Genomic DNA, 22,439 nt, shown 5'->3' on the forward strand with positions numbered 1-22,439 from the left:
CGCTCGAGAGGGAGCGTTAATTAAAAATGTTTAATAAAACAAAAGGTATAGTGTGTGGATACACACTGATCCTTCAGGGAGCGCTCTTAGTATAATGTGAAAGTGAGAAAAACTGCAACAATTGTTTAACAAAAAATATATATACATATCAGTGTAACAAATAATAGTCCATACAACCAAAAAATGTCCAAAATCTGAATGCAGTGCACAAAAGATCAGATGGTCAGCTCTCTATCATAGGGGGGTCAGAATCCTGGTGATCAAAATGGTCTGGAAGAGATAAACACAGAGGCGCCCAATGGCCTAAAATATACTCACAAACAGATTGCACCTATAAGTGCAAAGTAAGCAGACTGGAACCTCACAGTTGCCCAGCAAACTGGTAGAACACGGCCAGGAGTTGAAATAGGAATCCTTGCCAGAGAAGTCCAAGATTGTCCTAAAATGAAAGAAGCAAAGCCCACATAGCCCAGCACAGTTTGGCACAACAGTGTGTATGTAAGGGAAAAAGGCACACTTACATATCCCAAAGCACCTCCAGGTGCAATAAACACAGGCCGCCCAGCTGACTGATTCCAAAGGTATCAGCAAATGCAAAAATGATTCCTAGCAGTATTAGAGATGAAGTATCCCCAAATAAAATGTAACAGCAAGTGTATAAATTAAAAATAAACTTTATTTTTGCTGGGCAACTGTGAGGTTCCAGTCTGCTTACTTTGCACTTATAGGTGCAATTTGTTTGTGAGTATATTTTTTTGCCTAATCAAATCCACCTTGTGTTTTTGGTATTAGGCCATTGGGCGCCTCTGTGTTTATCTCTTCCAGACCAAAATGTTTAATTGTATATAGTAAAAAAAACCCGCTTTGTAATGTATTTAAATTATTTATTTTGCCTGTATTTCCTTTAACACAGAAAATAATTTGTTTTCCCACAGAGATTGAGTACACTCTTTAGAATTCACATCCCTAACCCAGCAACATTCTGCACAGTGACTGCTTGATTTGTACAGGAGCCCATTTATATCTGGCTTTAACTGACAACAGAAATGGGTGAAAGATAAACAACGCTCAATAGGTTTTTCAAGGGGTGTGTCCCTGGACTGAGAAGCAACGCAGCGTTTTGTTGGTATGGTTACAGCTTTAAATTATTTTATCCGTATATGTAGAACCGTGCATGTATTAAAATATATTTACATTACATAATTAATAGTTGCTAAAGAATATTGCTTAGGGACAACCTTACCATATATTTTTAAATGCATATGGTAACACTTTTTACATTTGTGACATACCAAGGATACTATTAAAGGGAGATTCAGTTCATTTTAACCCCATAAATTATTTGAATTAATGACAATAAAACATAACTGTAATACATACACAAAGAAAGAGTGTGTTTGTTCCACATGCCCTAGAAAAACAGAATCTTAAATAGTGTAACCTAAATATGCTGCAAGATGTATTATACACAGTGCTTGCTTAGCACAGTGCACAAAATAATTTGCAATTTACTATAATTGTTCACAATCAAGAGAGATAAGCTAAAAAATTAGGAGTTTGAGGTTTTTGTTTTTTAACAGTGAGTTTTTTTTAGCAAAGTGACACAATTTTGCATAATTTAAATCATTTTAAAATGTGTATCTTGTATGTAGATCTTTTGCAGTTCATTATTTTGCAGGCCTATATTTAAAGAGAATGATGGTCTCCTTTATATTTATTTGGTAATTGAAATAGCAAATGTTGCCTGTCCTTTCCCCACCTACACTGAAAATATTTTCTCTGTCAAAAAGCTATGTACATAGAAGACAGTAGAACTGATAACACTCTCCCAGTAGAGGGTATGAGGGAGAGGCCTGCTTTACTGGCAGGCTCAGCCCATTGTTATGGGCATCTTCTAGTTAATTGCTTTAATGAGAAAAATAGATATTTTAAATGCAGAAATAAACATGAAGTAATCATTTCCGATATATTTAATACTCTGCAAGAAGTATAACAAGTCATTTGGAAAACATTAAAGCGACATGAAACCCAAATTTCTTTCTTTCATGATTCAGATTGAGAATACAATTTTACAAAGTTTCCCATTTTCTTCTATTATCATTTTTTTTGTTCTCATGTTATTCTTTGTTGAAGAGATATCTAGATAGGTAGCATGCACATGCCTGAAGCACTACATGACAGAAAATAGTGTTGCCATCTTGTGTTCTTGCTAATGTATAACATTGTAAAACTACTGCCATATAGTGCTTCAGACCACATGCACGCTACTGAACTTGCCTTCTTTCTTTTCAACAAAGGATAACAAGAAAATGAAGAAAAATTGATAATGGGAGAACATTGGAAAGTAGTTTGAATCATGAATCATCTGAAAAAGTGGGTTTTATGTCCCTTTTAGGGGAAACAAATTAATCTAGGTTAACACCCCCTTAAAGTGACAAACGTCAAAATTAAACTTGCATGATTCTGATAAAGCAGGCAATTTTAAACAAATTTTTAACAAAACGTGTCTTTTTATATTTACACTTTTTGAGTCACCAGCTGCCACTGAGCATGTGCAAAAATTCACAGAATATACGTATATGCATTTGTGATTGGCTGATGGCTGTCACATGAAACAGGGGGAGAGGAAATAGACATAACTTTGAAATTTGTCACAAAAAAAAATCTACTACTCATTTGAAGTTCAGACTAAGTGCTATTGCATTGTATTTTTATCATGCATTTGTTGATTATGCAAATCTATGTATTTAGTGGTCCTTTAAAAGTCAAACATTAGGACATAAAAAAACATCTTATTTATTTTTCTCATTTTGACAAGTTTATGAATTCTTATCTAGACCATAGATAAATACACAAGAACAAAAACAGAGTAAGGCAGGAAGATGAATAGAAGGGTAAGGTAGAAATATAGAAAAGATAGTGAGAATGAGAAGGTATCTGTTACATTACAAATAGTTTCCCTGTACACGTTTTATACACATTACAGTGTGATATTTCCAGTCAGTCTTTAATACTGTAGCTTTTGTCACATGTGTTTAAAGCACCTGCCTTATGCTTAGTGAGACCATGTGTTCGCTTTGTTTAACCCTCTTGGGAATATAACAGGTGGAGGAGCTCACATTCCTCCATATATTTATATAAGATCAACAAATTAAAATTTGGTCAAATTTTAGAGCAATCCAAATATTTAAGAGCAACAAACTTTTTGTGACATCAACCGGTTTGGTATATATGAACAAAACAGTGATTTAAACCATTGGGTGCCAGTAATACATATACAAAAAAGTGGTTTAGCCCCTTGGTTACTACAGTGTTTTAACTCATTGGTTGCTGGTAGTGATAAAACACACAGAAATATGTATTCCCTTGATTGCCTGTAACAGCAGTAATTTAGCGTTTTGATTGCCTCTCCTTAAAGGGGCAGTTTACTGTAACATTTTCTAATTTTCTACCTTTTAATTTGTTCCTAATTCTTAGGGTGACCATATTGCCGCTTTAAAAAGGGACACATATGAGAAATACATATGTCAGGGTTCTTAAACAAAACATTTCTTTAAACAGCCCCGAAAACAGCCCTGACATATGTATTTTTTATATGGGTCCCTTTTTAAAGCGGCAATATGGTCACCCTACTAATTCTCCATTTTACCCGCTGGAATGTATTAAGTTGTGTGCAAGTAGCCCCTTAATTTCTGACTGTAGAATAGCTATGTGAACATAGCCAGCAAAAAAAAAAAATTACACTCCCAGCGGGGGGAGTAGGTGCGATAAGTAATAAAATGTTAATGTTCAATTGCTTTCTCTAAGTATTGGGCTTTAGTTTACAGAGATAAGATAAGAATGTATGTGTGTGTTTAGAAAGTGATCCCATTTTAATGGGCTTTGGTGTCACATAACAAAACCAGCTAGTTTGTATACAAAAAAAAGCTAAAGGTGCAATTTCTCATACATTTTATACCCTGCTGCTGGTATAACAAGTCATTGGAAATACATTAAAAAGGGACAGTAAAGTCAAAATTAAACTTAAATGTATTGGATAGATCATGAAGTTTTAAAAACCTTTCTATTTTACTTCTATTATGAATTCTGCTTAGTTCTCCCAGTATCCTTTCTTGATGAGTAATTCTAGGTGAGCTCAGGAGCATGCATGTGTCTTTAGTCTTTGGCAGCACTGTTTGCAACATTGTTTATAGAAATGTTATACATAGTTCCAAACACTGCTGCCATAGACTGCTAAAGACACGTGCATGCTCCTGAGCTTCTATTAGCCTACCTAGATTTACTCTTCAACAAAGGATACCAAGAGAAAAAATGAAGTAAATTGGAATGTTGTTATAAAACTGCATGTTCTGTTTGAATTTTAAAAGTTTAATTTTGACTTTACTGTCCCATTGGGAAACCAGATTTACAGTATACTGTCCCTTAACCTTGCATGTGTAGCAGTGCAGTAATGCTCCTCAGAGTAGCAATGCATTATGGTCCCTGTGTGCGAGTTTGACTAGTTGCTTAACCCCTTTATTAAAGGGATGAAGCCCAGAATTTTTATTTCATGATTTATGAAGAGAATACAATTTGTCTTGCAAGGTGTATCCAGTCCACGGCTTTATCCTTTACTTGTGGGATATTCTCATTCCCTACAGGAAGTGGCAAAGAGAGCACACAGCAGAGCTGTCCATATAGCTCCCCCTCTAGCTCCGCCTCCCAGTCATTCTCTTTGCCGGCTCTGACAGCAGGGCCTCTTTGCTGGAGGGTAAAGTGAATGTGGTGTTAGATTTAGAGCTGCAACAACTAATCGTCATAATCGATAATAATCGATTATGAAAATAGTTGTCAATGAATCTCATAATCGATTAGTTGGTTTGCAATTAGTTGGTCTGTGCACAACACCATCTGCTTCACTCCAATGAACTCCTGCACATGGTATTGTGTTTTATGGTTATGTCCTTAACCTAAAGGACGTCTACAGACGTCTACTTTTCACTTTTTCAGGACAGTATACGTTTACAACTACCCCTGGCTGACGTGTAACCCAGATATAATAGTCATCATTTGGATTGTTTATATTAAATCAGGTGATTTGGAACTATGCTTTGCATGATATAGTGCCAAGCTTGTTATTTACACCTAGCCCTAGATTGATGGGAGTTATTTAAATTGATGTGCACTATTATCTGTTTGCACAATTATTAACGTATTGCTGATTATATGTACTGTAAAAATAAATGTGTAAGGCTTTGTCCTGTTATTGATACAGGGAGTGCAGAATTATTAGGCAAATGAGTATTTTGACCACATCATCCTCTTTATGCATGTTGTCTTACTCCAAGCTGTATAGGCTCGAAAGCCTACTACCAATTAAGCATATTAGGTGATGTGCATCTCTGTAATGAGAAGGGGTGTGGTTTAATGACATCAACACCCTATATCAGGTGTGCATAATTATTAGGCAACTTCATTTCCTTTGGCAAAATGGGTCAAAAGAAGGACTTGACAGGCTCAGAAAAGTCAAAAATAGTGAGATATCTTGCAGAGGGATGCAGCACTCTTAAAATTGCAAAGCTTCTGAAGCGTGATTATCGAACAATCAAGCGTTTCATTCAAAATAGTCAACAGGGTCGCAAGAAGCGTGTGGAAAAACCAAGGCGCAAAATAACTGCCAATGAACTGAGAAAAGTCAAGCGTGCAGCTGCCAAGATGCCACTTGCCACCAGTTTGGCCATATTTCAGAGCTGCAACATCACTGGAGTGCCCAAAAGCACAAGGTGTGCAATACTCAGAGACATGGCCAAGGCTGAAAGACGACCACCACTGAACAAGACACACAAGCTGAAACGTCAAGACTGGGCCAAGAAATATCTCAAGACTGATTTTTCTAAGGTTTTATGGACTGATGAAATGAGAGTGATTCTTGATGGGCCAGATGGATGGGCCCGTGGCTGGATTGGTAAAGGGCAGAGAGCTCCAGTCCGACTCAGACGCCAGCAAGGTGGAGGTGGAGTACTGGTTTGGGCTGGTATCATCAAAGATGAGCTTGTGGGGCCTTTTCGGGTTGAGGATGGAGTCAAGCTCAACTCCCAGTCCTACTGCCAGTTTCTGGAAGACACCTTCTTCAAGCAGTGGTACAGGAAGAAGTCTGCATCCTTCAAGAAAAACATGATTTCTCCAACATAGGTGTGTCCGGTCCACGGCGTCATCCTTACTTGTGGGATATTCTCTTCCCCAACAGGAAATGGCAAAGAGTCCCAGCAAAGCTGGTCACATGATCCCTCCTAGGCTCCGCCCACCCCAGTCATTCTCTTTGCCGTTGCACAGGCAACATCTCCACGGAGATGGTTAAGAGTTTTTTGGTGTTTAAATGTAGTTTTTATTCTTCTATCAAGTGTTTGTTATTTTAAAATAGTGCTGGTATGTACTATTTACTCTGAAACAGAAAAAAGATGAAGATTTCTGTTTGTAAGAGGAAGATGATTTTAGCAGAAGTTACTAAAATCGATTGCTGTTTCCACACAGGACTGTTGAGATGAAGTAACTTCAGTTGGGGGAAACAGTTAGCAGACTTTTCTGCTTAAGGTATGACTGGCCATATTTCTAACAAGACCATGTAATGCTGGAAGGCTGTCATTTCCCCTCATGGGGACCGGTAAGCCATTTTCTTAGTTAAATAAAAGAATAAAGGGCTTCAAAAGGGCTTAAAAAACTGGTAGACATTTTTCTGGGCTAAAACGATTGCTTTACTAGGCATATTATGCAGATTCTAACTATTAATGGTTATTATAATCTTGGGGATTGTTTAGAAAAACGGCAGGCACTGTGTTGGACACCTTTTTCAGATGGGGGCCTTTTCTAGTTATAGACAGAGCCTCATTTTCGCGCCACTAATGCGCAGTTGTTTTTGGAGAACAAGGCATGCAGATGCATGTGTGAGGAGCTAAGAATCACTGAAAAAGCTTATAGAAGGCATCATTTGGTATCGTATTCCCCTCTGGGCTTGGTTGGGTCTCAGCAAAGCATATAGCTGGGACTGTATAGGGGTTAAATGTAAAAACGGCTCCGGTTCCGTTAATTTAAGGGTTAAAGCTCTGAAATTTGGTGTGCAATACTTTTAATGCTTTAAAACACTGTGGTGAAATTTTGGTGAATTTTGAACAATTCCTTCATACTTTTTCACATATTCAGTAATAAAGTGTTTTCAGTTTGAAATTTAAAGTGACAGTAACGGTTTTATTTTAAAACGTTTTTTGTGCTTTGTTGACAAGTTTAAGCCTGTTTAACATGTCTGTACCATCAGATAAGCTATGTTCTATATGTATGAAAGCCAAGGTGTCTCCCCATTTAAATTTATGTGATAATTGTGCCATAGTGTCCAAACAAAGTAAGGACAGTAATGCCACAGATAATGATATTGCCCAAGATGATTCCTCAAATGAGGGGAGTAAACATGATACTACATCATCCCCTTCTGTGTCTACACCAGTTTTGCCCCACACAGGAGGCCCCTAGTACATCTAGTGCGCCAATTCTTATTACCATGCAACAATTAACGGTAGGGCTGCAACAACTAATCGGTAAGTTTTGATCATAAAAATAGTTGTCAACAAATCTCATTATCAATTAGGTGGTCAGCGATTAGTTGGTCAGTTGCACAGCACCAGCTGCTTTAATCTGACGATTTACTGCAACTAAGATTGTGCAAAAAAAATTGAATTTATTTATTTTTTTAATCTTTTTTTTCTATCCGATTAATCGGACAATAATTATCCGATTAATCGGATAGAAAAAATAATAATAAATAAAAATGTTTGCACAATACCATGTGCAGGAGTTCATCGGATTGAAGCAGCTGGTGCTGTGCAATTAACCAACTAATCTCTGACCACCTAATTGATAATGACATTCTTTGACAACTATTTTTATGATCAATCTTACCGATTAGTTGTTGCAGCCCTAATTAACGGCTGTAATGGATAACTCTATAGCAAATATTTTATCCAAAATGCCTACTTATCAGAGAAAGCGCGATTGCTCTGTTTTAAACACTGAAGAGCAAGAGGACGCTGATGATAATTGTTCTGTCATACCCTCACACCAATCTGAAGGGGCCATGAGGGAGGTTTTGTCTGAGGGAGAAATTTCAGATTCAGGAAAGATTTCTCAACAAGCTGAACCTGATGTTGTGACATTTAAATTTAAATTAGAACATCTCCGCGCACTGCTTAAGGAGGTATTATCTACTCTGGATGATTGTGACAATTTGGTCATTCCAGAGAAGTTATGTAAGATGGACAAGTTCCTAGAGGTTCCGGTGCCCCCCGACGCTTTTCCTATACCCAAGCGGGTGGCGGACATAGTAAATAAGGAGTGGGAAAGGCCCGGCATACCTTTTGTTCCCCCCCCCCTATATTTAAGAAATTATTTCCTATAGTCGACCCCAGAAAGGACTTATGGCAGACAGTCCCCAAGGTCGAGGGGGCGGTTTCTACTCTAAACAAACGCACTACTATTCCTATCGAAGATAGTTGTGCTTTCAAAGATCCTATGGATAAAAAATTAGAGGGTTTGCTTAAAAAGATTTTTGTTCAGCAAGGTTACCTTCTACAACCAATTTCATGCATTGTTCCTGTCACTACGGCAGTGTGTTTCTGGTTCGAGGAACTAGAAAAGTCGCTCAATAAAGAATCTTCGTATGAGGAAGTTATGGACAGAGTTCAAGCACTTAAATTGGCTAACTCTTTTATTTTAGATGCCGCTTTGCAATTAGCTAGATTAGCGGCGAAAAATTCAGGGTTTGCTATCGTGGCGCGCAGAGCGCTTTGGCTAAAGTCTTGGTCAGCGGATGTGTCTTCCAAGACAAAATTGCTTAACATTCCTTTCAAGGGTAAAACATTATTTGGACCTGATTTGAAAGAAATTATTTCAGACATCACTGGGGGAAAGGGCCACGCCCTCCCACAGGATAGGTCTTTTAAGGCTAAAAATAAGCCTAATTTTCGTCCCTTTCGCAGAAACGGACCAGCCTCTAATTCTACATCCTCTAAGCAAGAGGGTAATACTTCACAACCCAAACCAGCCTGGAGACCAATGCAAGGCTGGAACAAGGGTAAGCAGGCCAAGAAGCCTACCACTGCTACCAAAACAACATGAAGGGATGGCCCCCGATCCGGGACCGGATCTGGTGGGGGGCAGACTTTCTCTCTTTGCTCAGGCTTGGGCAAGAGATGTTCAGGATCCTTGGGCGCTAGAAATAGTTTCTCAAGGTTATCTCCTGGAATTCAAGGAACTACCCCCAAGGGGAAGGTTCCACAGGTCTCAATTATCTTCAAACCAAATAAAAAGACAGGCATTCTTACATTGTGTAGAAGACCTGTTAAAAATGGGAGTGATTCATCCAGTTCCAATAAGAGAACAAGGGATGGGTTTTTAGTCCAACCTGTTCATAGTTCCCAAAAAGAGGGAACATTCAGACCAATTTTGGATCTCAAGATCCTAAACAAATTTCTCAAGGTTCCATCGTTCAAAATGGAAACTATTCGAACGATCCTACCTACTATCCAGGAAAATCAGTTTATGACTACCGTAGATTTAAAGGATGCGTACCTACATATTCCTATCCACAAGGAACATCATCAGTTCCTAAGGTTCGCTTTTCTGGACAAGCATTACCAGTTTGTGGCACTTCCATTCGGATTAGCCACTGCTCCAAGGATTTTCACAAAGGTACTAGGGTCCCTTCTAGCGGTTCTAAGACCAAGGGGCATTGCAGTAGTACCTTACTTGGACGACATCCTGATTCAAGCGTCGTCTCTGTCAAAAGCAAAGGCTCATACGGACATCGTCCTAGCCTTTCTCAGATCTCACGGATGGAAAGTGAACAAAGAAAAAAGTTCTCTGTCCCCGTCAACAAGAGTTCCCTTCTTGGGAACAATAATAGATTCCTTAGAAATGAGGATTTTTCTGACAGAGGTCAGAAAATCAAAAATTCTAAGCTCTTGTCAAGTACTTCATTCTGTTCTTCGTCCTTCCATAGCGCAGTGCATGGAAGTAATAGGATTGATGGTTGCAGCAATGGACATAGTTCCTTTTGCACGAATTCATCTAAGACCATTACAACTGTGCATGCTCAGACAGTGGAATGGGGATTATACAGACTTGTCTCCGACGATTCAAGTAGATCAAAAGACCAGAGATTCACTCCGTTGGTGGCTGACCCTGGACAATCTGTCACAGGGAATGAGCTTCCGCAAACCAGAGTGGGTCATTGTCACGACCGACGCCAGCCTGGTGGGCTGGGGCGCGGGCTGGGAACCCCTGAAAGCTCAGGGTCTATGGTCTCGGGAAGAATCTCTTCTCCCGATAAACATTCTGGAACTGAGAGCGATATTCAATGCTCTCAAAGCTTGGCCTCAACTAGCAAAGGCCAAATTCATAAGGTTTCAATCAGACAACATGACGACTGTTGCATATATCAATCATCAGGGGGGAACAAGGAGTTCCCTGGCGATGGAAGAAGTGACCAAAATAATTCAATGGGCGGAGGATCACTCCTGCCACTTGTCTGCAATCCACATCCCAGGAGTGGAAAATTGGGAAGCGGATTTTCTGAGTCGTCAGACATTCCATCCGGGGGAGTGGGAACTCCATCCGGAAATCTTTGCCCAAATAACTCAATTATGGGGCATTCCAGACATGGATCTGATGGCGTCTCGTCAAAACTTCAAGGTTCCTTGCTACGGGTCCAGATCCAGGGATCCAAAGGCGACTCTAGTAGATGCACTAGTAGCACCTTGGACCTTCAACCTAGCTTATGTATTCCCACCGTTTCCTCTCATTCCCAGGCTGGTAGCCAGGATCATTCAGGAGAGGGCTTCGGTGATCTTGATAGCTCCTGCGTGGCCACGCAGGACTTGGTATGCAGACCTGGTGAATATGTCATCGGCTCCACCATGGAAGCTACCTTTGAGACAGGACCTTCTTGTTCAAGGTCCATTCGAACATCCGAATCTGGTTTCCCTCCAGCTGACGGCTTGGAGATTGAACGCTTGATTTTATCAAAGCGTGGATTTTCAGATTCTGTAATAGATACTCTGATTCAGGCTAGGAAGCCTGTAACTAGAAAAAAATATATCTGTTGGTGTGAATCCAAAGGATTGCCATGGAACAAGATAAAGATTCCTAAGATTCTATCCTTTCTACAAGAAGGTTTGGAGAAAGGATTATCTGCAAGTTCTCTTAAGGGACAGATTTCTGCTTTATCTGTCTTACTACACAAACGACTGGCAGCTATGCCAGATGTTCAAGCTTTTGTTCAGGCTCTGGTTAGGATCAAGCCTGTTTATAGACCTTTGACTCCTCCCTGGAGTTTAAATCTAGTTCTTTCAGTTCTTCAAGGGGTTCCGTTTGAACCCTTACATTCCGTAGATATTAAGTTATTATCTTGGAAAGTTTTGTTTTTGGTTGCAATTTCTTCTGCTAGAAGAGTTTCAGAGTTATCTGCTCTGCAGTGTTCTCCGCCCTATCTGGTGTTCCATGCAGATAAGGTCGTTTTGCGTACTAAGCCTGGTTTTCTTCCGAAAGTTGTTTCCAACAAAAATATTAACCAGGAGATAGTTGTACCTTCTTTGTGTCCGAATCCAGTTTCAAAGAAGGAACGTTTGTTACACAATTTGGACGTAGTCCGTGCTCTAAAATTCTATTTAGAGGCTACCAAAGATTTCAGACAAACATCTTCCTTGTTTGTTGTTTATTCTGGTAAAAGGAGAGGTCAAAAAGCGACTTCTACCTCTCTTTCCTTTTGGCTTAAAAGCATTATCCGATTGGCTTATGAGACTGCCGGACGGCAGCCTCCTGAAAGAATCACAGCTCACTCCACTAGGGCTGTGGCTTCCACATGGGCCTTCAAGAACGAGGCTTCTGTTGACCAGATATGTAAGGCAGCGACTTGGTCTTCACTGCACACTTTTGCCAAATTTTACAAATTTGATACTTTTGCTTCTTCGGAGGCTATTTTTGGGAGAAAGGTTTTGCAAGCCGTGGTGCCTTCCATTTAGGTGCCTGATTTGCTCCCTCCCTTCATCCGTGTCCTAAAGCTTTGGTATTGGTTCCCACAAGTAAGGATGACGCCGTGGACCGGACACACCTATGTTGGAGAAAACAGAATTTATGCTTACCTGATAAATTACTTTCTCCAACGGTGTGTCCGGTCCACGGCCCGCCCTGGTTTTTTAATCAGGTCTGATGAATTATTTTCTCTAACTACAGTCACCACGGTATCATATGCTTTCTCCTATATATATTTCCTCCTGTCCGTCGGTCGAATGACTGGGGTGGGCGGAGCCTAGGAGGGATCATGTGACCAGCTTTGCTGGGACTCTTTGCCATTTCCTGTTGGGGAAGAGAATATCCCACAAGTAAGGATGACGCCGTGGACCGGACACACCGTTGGAGAAAGTAATTTATCAGGTAAGCATAAATTCTGTTTTTCATGCAGGACAATGCTCCATCACACGCGTCCAAGTACTCCACAGCGTGGCTGGCAAGAAAGGGTATAAAAGAAGAAAATCTAATGACATGGCCTCCTTGTTCACCTGATCTGAACCCCATTGAGAACCTGTGGTCCATCATCAAATGTGAGATTTACAAGGAGGGAAAACAGTACACCTTTCTGAACAGTGTCTGAGAGGCTGTGGTTGCTGCTGCACGCAATGTTGATGGTGAACAGATCAAAACACTGACAGAATCCATGGATGGCAGGCTTTTGAGTGTCCTTGCAAAGAAAGGTGGCTATATTGGTCACTGATTTGTTTTTGTTTTGTTTTTGAATGTCAGAAATGTATATTTGTGAATGTTGAGATGTTATATTGGTTTCACTGGTAAAAATAAATAATTGAAATGGGTATATATTTGTTTTTTGTTAAGTTGCCTAATAATTATGCACAGTAATAGTCACCTGCACACACAGATATCCCCCTAAAATAGCTAAAACTAAAAACAAACTAAAAACTACTTCCAAAAATATTCAGCTTTGATATTAATGAGTTTTTTGGGTTCATTGAGAACATGGTTGTTGTTCAATAATAAAATTAATCCTCAAAAATACAACTTGCCTAATAATTCTGCACTCCCTGTATACAGTCCATAGCACTTTTGATTTGTTTTTATTGTTTTTTTATATTTTTAATAAATTGTGATAATATGTACCAGATTCAACCTTTATAAGTATATATTCGTTATTTTTAGAGCAGACTAGATATTTCCCCTAACCTTATAGCTGGTTATTTACCATTGCATATAGATATTCAAGATATTTTTATGTTAGAATGAAGTCAAGGGTTACTTTATTGAGAGGTCCCTTGCCAAGGTAGAAAACACTTAGCATTGGTGAAGAGCTAACAAAGATAAATATCCCACTTTGGTGAAATTGGCAAAACCCTACATATACACCTCAACAGCCTTTTCTCTGCTGCAGGAAATATAGCTGCAAACAGAGAACCAACCTTAGCCAGAAGCAGGTGGACATGTTGAGATGTTTGCATTTCAATGCAAAGTTTCTGAAAGAGTGAATAACAGAATGTTATTAACAGTGATAGTCTAGCTCTTTCTAGTTCTACCTCTTTTCAAACAGTTTATGGTTTTGTTTTGTTTAATTATAAAACTGTGCTCTGCTGCTTAAAAATTGAAGAAACAGTTGTGTTAATGTAAAGTTTTAGTCTGAAGTTTATATTTGTAACACTCATTATGTGGATTTTATTTAAAACATAGAAAACCATTATTGATTCTCTTTTTATCCGATTAGTCGATTAATCGAAAAAATAATCGGCTGATTAATAGATTATGGAAATAATCGTTAGTTGCAGTCCTAGTTAGATTTGTAGTTTTATATCTTCAATCAAGAGTTTGTTATTTTTAAATGGTACCGGTTTGTACTATTTACTCTATAGCAGAAATATGATGAAGAATTCTGCTGAGAGGAAAATGATTTTAGCATGTTGTAACTAAAATCTATTGCTGTTCCCACACAGGACTGAGGAGTACCAGAAAACTTCAGTTGGGGGGAACAGTTTGCAGGCTTAACTGCAATAAGGTATGTTCAGTCATCTTTTTCTAGACAAGACTCAGTTAATGCTAGAAGACTGACAAGAATCCCCATGTGGGGAAGGTAAGCCATGTACTGAGACTCAGTTTAGAAGGAAGGCTTACTTAACAGGGCTCAATAGGCTGGTGGACACTGTTACAGGGCAATCGATTATTTAATGGGAAAAAATACTCATTATAGACGTTTTTATGCACTTTGGTGTGTTATTATGGGGTTATCTTCCACATGGCATATGTTTAGACACCTATTTGGTATTTTGAAGGCCCCACAACTCCGGAGTGAAGGGGGAGGGGGCCTAAAATTTGCGCCTCAGTTGCGCAGTTAATATTGGCAGACAGTTCATGCAGCTTCACGTGGAGGGTCCAGAGACTGCTTGAGGACTTCAGAGAAGCTTGTTTTCCACAAAACTAGTCCCCAGGGGCAGGTAGGCCACAGCAGTAAGCTGTGGCAAGGTGCTGTAGTTTATTAACCGGTTGTCAGCTTTAGGTTGCTCCGGTTTGGGCATTAAGGGGTTAATTGGGCTAATGGTTGTGCAATCATTTCAAAGCCTTAGGCTCATGCGGTAAAAATTTCAGAGAGATTGGATCATTTTTCACGGTTTGGTAAAATTGTGTGCGCTTTCTATTTCTTAAAGGCACAGTAACGTTTTTTTTCAAATTTTAAATTTTATTGAATAAAGTGTTTCCAAGCCTGCTTGTGAATAATACTAGTCTGTTAAACATGTCTGACACTAAAGAGAGGCCTTGCTCTATGTGTTTAGAAGCCATGGTGGAACCCCCTCTAAAATTGTGTTCCAAGTGCACTAATGTGTCTATACACTTTAAAGATCATATTGTGTCACTTAATAATGTAGCCCTAGATGATTCTTTGACGGAAGGTAACGAGGATAGTCCGCCTTCCTCTCCCCATGTGTCGCCACCAGTTACGCGCGCACAAGCGATGCCTAGTACCTCTAGTGCATTGGCCCCTATTACATTACAACAATTAGCGACAGTCATGGATAATTCCCTTGCGATATTTTTATCCAAACTGCCAGTTTTTCCTAAAAAGCGTGATAGCTCTGTTTTAAGAACAGATTATGAGCAGTCAGAAGCTTTGGGAGGTTTATCTGAAGTACCCTCACAACACTCTGAAGTGCCGGTGAGGGATTTGATGTCTGAAGGAGAAATTTCTGACTCAGGAAAGGTTTCTCAGCGGGCAGAATCAGATTCATTAGCGTTTAAATTTAAACTGCAACACCTCCGCGTATTGCTTAGGGAGGTATTAGCCACTCTGGATGATTGTGATCCTATGGTGGTCCCAGAGAAATTGTGTAAAATGGACAAGTACCTAGAGGTCCCTGTATACACTGATGCGTTTCCGATCCCTTAAAGGGTTGCGGATATTGTTACTAGGGAGTGGGATAGACCAGGTGTCCCTTTTGTCCCCCCCCCCCCTATTTTTAAGAAAATGTTCCCCATAAATGACCCCAGGCGGGACTCGTGGCAGACGGTCCCGAAGGTTGAGGGGGCAGTTTCTACGCTTGCTAAGCGCACAACCATACCAATTGAAGACAGTTGTGCTTTTAAAGATCCGATGGATAAAAAATTAGAAGGTTTACTGAAGAAAATTTTTGTTCAACAAGGTTTCCTTCTCCAACCTATTGCCTGCATTATTCCTGTAACTACTGCAGTGGCTTTCTGGTTTGAGGCGCTGGAGGAGTCGCTCCAGACGGAGACCTAATACGACGAAATTATGGATAGAATTAAGGCTTTAAAGCTGGCTAATTCTTTTATCACGGATGCCGCCTTGCAATTAGCTAAGTTAGCGGCAAAAAAATCAGGTTTCGCCATTAAAGTGAAGGTCAATTTTCATCAATGAGTGCCCGGTTTTTAAAAATACTTTTTAAAACAGGGGCACTTTCATTGATGAAAATTAACATTGCACTGGATTTTAAGAAATACTTACCTTTTTCTCCTGCAAAACCGGATCGCCGATCTCAGCCTCAGTTCCTCTGTAGTGACGTCAGAAATGACAAAAACCGGCTTCCTCCAATCATGGATTGCACCCCAGAGCGTCCAGCTCGTGATGCCTGGCTGTGATTGGAGGAAGCCAGTTTCGTCATTGCTGTTGTCTACAGCAGGAAGAAGAAGGAGGGAGATCGTCGATCCGGCTTTGCAGAAGTAAAAGGTAAGTATTTCTTAAAATCCAGTGCAATGTTAATTTTCATCAATGAAAGTGCCCCTGATTTTAAAAGTATTTTTAAAAACCGGGCACTCATTGATGAAAATTGACCTTCACTTTAAGGCGCGCAGAGTGCTTTGGCTCAAGTCATGGTCGGCCGATGTGTCGTCAAAATCTAAATTGTTAAATATCCCTTTCAAGGGGAAGACCCTTTTCGGGCCAGAATTGAAAGAGATTATTTCAGAAATCACCGGGGGAAAGGGCCATGCTCTTCCTCAGGACAAGCCCTTTAAGGTTAGAAACAAAGCTAATTTTCATTCCTTTCGTAACTTCAGGAGCGGTCCGGCTTCAGCCTCTACAGCTGCAAAGCAAGAGGGTAACGCTTCACAGCCCAAGGCAACCTGGAAGCCTTACCAGGGCTGGAACAAGGGTAAACTGGCCAAAAAGCCTGCAGCTGCTACCAAGACAGCATGAAGGGGTAGCCCCCGATCCGGGACCAGATCTGGTAGGGGGCAGGCTCTCTCTCTTCGCTCAGGCGTGCGCAAGAGATGTTCACGATCCCTGGGCAGTAGAGATTGTTACCCAGGGATATCTTCTAGAATTCAAGGACTCCCCTCCAAAGGGAAGGTTTCACATTTCTCGTCTGTCTTCAGACCAGACAAAGAAAGAGGCGTTCTTACGCTGTGTAGAAGATCTACTCACGATGGGAGTGATATGTTCAGTTCCAATTGCAGAACAAGGAACAGGCTTTTACTCAAACCTGTTTGTGGTTCCCAAAAAAGAGGGAACTTTCAGACCAATCCTGGATCTAAAAATTCTAAACCAATTCCTCAGAGTCCCATCATTCAAGATGGAGACCATTCGAACAATCTTACCAATGATCCAGGAAGGTCAATATATGACTACCGTGGATTTAAAGGATGCGTACCTACATATCCCTATCCACAAAGATCATCACCCGTTTCTCAGGTTCGCTTTTCTGGACAAGCATTTCCAGTTCGTGGCTCTTCCCTTCGGTTTGGCCACTGCTCCCAGAATTTTCACAAAGGTGCTAGGTTCCCTTCTGGCGGTGCTAAGACCGCGGGGCATAGCAGTAGCGCCTTATCTAGACGACATCCTAATTCAGGCGGCGTCTTTTTTTCCCAGAGCCAAGGCTCACGCGGAAATTGTACTGGCCTTTCTAAGGTCTCAAGGGTGGAAGGTGAACGTCGAAAAGAGTTCTCTGTCCCCGTTCACAAGGGTTCCCTTCCTGGGAACACTAATAGATTCGGTAGAAATGAAAATATTTCTGACGGAGGTCAGAAAGTTAAAGCTTTTGGCAACTTGCCGAGTACTTCATTCCACTCCTCAGTCATCTATAGCTCAGTGCATGGAGGCAATCGGATTAATGGTAGCGGCAATGGACATAGTCCCTTTTGCTCGAATACATCTCAGACCACTACAACTGTGCATGCTCAAACAGTGGAATGAGAATTACGCAGACTTGTCTCCTCAGATACAATTGGACCAGAGGACCAGAGACTCTCTTCTCTGGTGGTTGTCTCAGGATCATCTGTCTCAGGGAACATGTTTCCGCAGACCAGAATGGATAATCGTAACAACCGATGCCAGTCTGTTAGGCTGGGGTGCAGTCTGGGACTCCCTGAAAGCTCAGGGCCTATGGTCCCGGGAAGCATCTCTTCTTCCGATAAACATTTTGGAACCGAGAGCGATATTCAATGCGCTTCAGGCATGGCCTCAACTAGCTGTGGCAAAATTCATCAGATTTCAGTCGAACAACATCACAACTGTAGCTTACATCAATCATCAGGGGGGAACGAAGAGTTCCTTAGTGATGAAGGAAGTCTCCAAAATAATCGAGTGGGCGGAGGATCACTCCTGCCATCTCTCAGCAATTCACATCCCAGGAGTGGACAACTGGGAAGCAGATTTTCTGAGTCGTCAGACTTTTCACCCGGGGGAGTGGGAACTCCACCCGGAGGTTTTTGCTTAGCTGACTCAGCTATGGGCACTCCAGAATTGGATCCCGTCAGAACACCAAACTTCCTCTCTACGGATCCAGGTCCAGGGACCCCAAGGCGGTATTGATAGATTCTCTAGCAGCGAATCAGTCCGTCAATTTGGCTTATGTCTTTCCACCGTTTCCTCTTCTCCCTCGTCTGGTCCCCAGAATCAAGCAGGAGAAGGCTTCGGTGATTCTGATAGCGCCTGCGTGGCCACGCAGGACTTGGTATGCAGACCTAGTGGAAATGTCATCTGTTCCACCATGGACACTGCCATTGAGGCAGGATCTTCTAATACAGGGTCCATTCAAGCATCCAAATCTAGTTTCTCTGCGTCTGACTGCTTGGAGATTGAACGCTTGATTCTATCTAAGCGTGGTTTCTCTGAGTCAGTTATAGATACACTGATTCAGGCTAGAAAGCCTGTCACTAGGAAAATCTACCATAAGATATGGCGAAAATATCTTTGTTGGTGTGAATCCAAGGGTTACTCATGGAGTAAGATTAGGATTCCCAGAATATTGTCTTTTCTCCAAGAAGGATTGGAGAAAGGACTGTCAGCTAGTTCCTTAAAGGGACAGATATCTGCTCTGTCTATTCTCTTACATAAGCGTCTGGCAGAGGTACCAGACGTTCAAGAGTTTGCTCAGGCTCTAGTCAGAATCAAGCCTGTTTATAAACCTGTGGCTCCGCCATGGAGTCTTAATCTAGTTCTTTCAGTTCTTCAAGGGGTTCCGTTTGAACCTTTACATTCCATAGATATTAAGTTATTATCTTGGAAAGTTTTGTTTTTGGTAGCTATATCTTCTGCTCGAAGAGTTTCAGAATTGTCTGCTTTACAGTGTGATTCACCTTACCTGGTGTTTCACGCAGATAAGGTTATTTTGCGTACCAAACCTGGTTTTCTTCCTAAGGTTGTTTCTAACAAGAATATTAACCAGGAAATAATAGTTCCTTCTCTGTGACCTAACCCATCTTCAAAGAAGGAACGCCTGCTACACAATCTTGATGTGGTTCATGCTTTAAAATTCTATTTACAAGCAACTAAAGACTTCAGACAAACATCATCCTTGTTTGTCATTTATTCTGGTAATAGGAGAGGTCAGAAAGCGACTGCTACCTCTCTTTCCTTCTGGCTGAAAAGCATCATCAGGTTGGCTTACGAGACTGCTGGCCAGCAGCCTCCTGAACGAATTACTGCTCATTCTACCAGAGCAGTGGCTTCTACATGGGCTTTCAAGAATGAGGCTTCTGTTGAACAGATTTGTAAGGCAGCGACTTGGTCTTCACTGCATACTTTTGCCAAATTTTACAAATTCGATACTTTTGCTTCTTCGGAGGCTATTTTTGGGAGAAAGGTTTTGCAAGCAGTGGTGCCTTCCGTTTAAGGTACCTGTCTTGTTCCCTCCCTTCATCCGTGTCCTAAAGCTTTGGTATTGGTATCCCACAAGTAAAGGATGAAGCTGTGGACTGGATACACCTTGCAAGAGAAAACAGAATTTATGCTTACCTGATAAATTACTTTCTCTTGCGGTGTATCCAGTCCACGGCCCGCCCTGACAATTAAGTCAGGTAAATAATTTTTTGTTTAAACTACAGTCACCACTGCACCCTATGGTTTCTCCTTTTTCTCCTAACCTTCGGTCGAATGACTGGGGGCGGAGCTAGAGGGGGAGCTATATGGACAGCTCTGCTGTGTGCTCTCTTTGCCACTTCCTGTAGGGAATGAGAATATCCCACAAGTAAATGATGAAGCCGTGGACTGGATACACCGCAAGAGAAAGTAATTTATCAGGTAGGCATAAACTTTCAAATGTACTTCTATTATCAAATTTGCTTAGTTCTCTTGTTATTCTTTGTTGAATTGATCGGTAGTGTGCACATTTCTAGAGCACTACATGACAGGAAATAGTGCTGCCACCTAGTGCTCTTGCTAATGTATAACACTGTTGCCATACAGTACTGCAGACACGTGCACACTCCTAATCGTTCCTATCTGCTTTTCAACAAAGGATAACAAGAAAACAAAGATTTTTATAAATAGAAGTAAATTGTAATGTTGTTTAAAATTGTATGTTCTATCTGAATCATGAAAGAAAAATTTGTGGATTTATATCCCTTTAAACCTATAGTCACCAGTGAGTATTTGTGAGATAAAATATTTGCACAAAATAATATAATGGTTCTACTTTCTGTGGTGATTTACAACATTTTTTTATGGATCTTTGAGGAAACTATTAGTACATTTATATTTAGCATTTATAAACTTAAAACTCTGAAATTTTATCTAATTTTTAACCTGAAGGATTTTGATTGGTTAAAACTTTGTAAAAACAAACCATATATACAATACAAAATACAATATATAGATAATGTTTTTTTTTTCTAAAGTAACTGCTTTTAGGAAATCACATTCTCCGACAGAAAACTCTCACTTCACTATTTGTTAGCTTTGTTTTCTATATAGAATTGTTATTTTTTTGTGTTATGTGGTTACCAGAATAAGATTGTGCGAGTGATTCATTTCAAGGGAATGTTGTCAGGAAGGATATAATTTACAAATAATGAATCAACATTATCTTTATTAACCCCTTAACGACCAGCGTCGTACCCTGTACGTCGATGCAGTCCTGGGCTTCTCTCTGCCGCGATCTCGGTTAAAATTTCGAGACTGTGCTATTTCTGCATGTCCCATGAATGGGGCACTGCAGAAATAGATTTGCAGAGTTACCGATGCAGAGAGGGCCACTCTGTGGCCCTCTTTGCATTGGACAGCAGTGGTGCCGATCATTGGTGGGTAGGAGGTTAAGGAGGGTGGGTGGTCCATCGCTGTAGGAGGCGGGAGGAGGGCGGGAGCGGGTAGGACCGCTACGCCACGCTACAGGGAAGCCGGAAAAAAATATATACCTGTGTCATTGAGGGGGAAGGAGGGAGGTATGGGGCAATGAGGGGGATCCTATGTGGGATCTGTTGCCATAAAGGGATCTGGGAGGGGAAGGGTAGTAGGGTATTGAGGGAGGGCAGCTATACTACAGAAAAAAAACTTTATTTCTCTTGTTAAGTGTATCCAGTCCACGGATCATCCATTACTTGTGGGATATTTTCCTTCCCAACAGGAAGTTGCAAGAGGATCACCCACAGCAGAGCTGCTATATAGCTCCTCCCCTCACTGCCATATCCAGTCATTCTCTTGCAACTCTCAACAAAGATGGACGTAGTAAGAGGAGAGTGGTGTATTATAGTTAGTTTTTTAACTTCAATCAAAAGTTTGTTATTTTTAAATGGTACCGGAGTGTACTGTTTCATCTCAGGCAGCATTAGAAGAAGAATCTGCCTGTGATTTCTATGATCTTAGCAGAAGTAACTAAGATCCACTGCCGTTCTCACATATTCTGAGGAGTGAGGTAACTTCAGAGGGGGAATGGCGTGCAGGTTTTCCTGCAATAAGGTATGTGCAGTTAACATATTTCTAGGGATGGAATTTGCTAGAAAAATGCTGCTGATACCGGATTAATGTAAGTTAAGCCTTAAATGCAGTGACTGGTATCAGGCTTATTAACAGAGATACATACTCTTATAAAAGTGTAATATAAAACGTTTGTTGGCATGTTAATCGTTTTTATATATGTTTGGTGACAAAACTTATTGGGGCCTAGTTTTTTTCCACATGGCTGGCTTGATTTTTGCCTAGTAACAGGCTTTCCACTGTTGCAATATGAGTGGGAAGGGCATATTTTAATGCTTTTCTGTGCAGCTAAAAATACTGACAGAGACATTCAGCTTCCCTCTGCATGATACAGGACATCTCTGAAGGGCTCAAAAGGCTTCAAAGTCGTGTTTGAGGCGGGTAACAATCACAGTAGCCTGTGGCAGTTGTTGTGACTGTGTTTAAAAAACGTTTTTGTCATTTATTATTCTGTTTTTGTTATTAAGGGGTTAATCATCCATTTGCAAGTGGGTGCAATGCTCTGCTGACTTGTTACATACACTGTAAAAATTTTGTTAGTGTAACTGCCTTTTTTCACCGTTGTTTCAAATTTTGTCAAAATTTGTTTCTCTTAAAGGCACAGTAACGTTTTTTTATATTGCTTGTTAACTTGCTTTAAAGTGTTTTCCAAGCTTGCTAGTCTCATTGCTAGTCTCATGTCTGAAACAGAGGATACTTGTTCATTATGTTTAAAAGC

At 40.5% G+C, this 22,439-nt stretch overlaps 1 protein-coding gene across 1 annotated transcript in view; it reads left to right on the plus strand.

Moving 5' to 3' along the window:
- RIN2 (Ras and Rab interactor 2) overlaps positions 1-22,439 on the plus strand; it is a 330,034-nt gene that overhangs the window by 83,854 nt on the left and 223,741 nt on the right. The window contains exon 2 of the mRNA XM_053712006.1: positions 936-1,126. The gene's annotated coding sequence lies outside the window, so the exon portion shown is untranslated. The remainder of the gene's footprint in view (positions 1-935; positions 1,127-22,439) is intronic.

Source organism: Bombina bombina, chromosome 4 (genome assembly GCF_027579735.1).
Source record: "Bombina bombina isolate aBomBom1 chromosome 4, aBomBom1.pri, whole genome shotgun sequence".
In the NCBI taxonomy this organism is placed as follows: domain Eukaryota; kingdom Metazoa; phylum Chordata; class Amphibia; order Anura; family Bombinatoridae; genus Bombina; species Bombina bombina.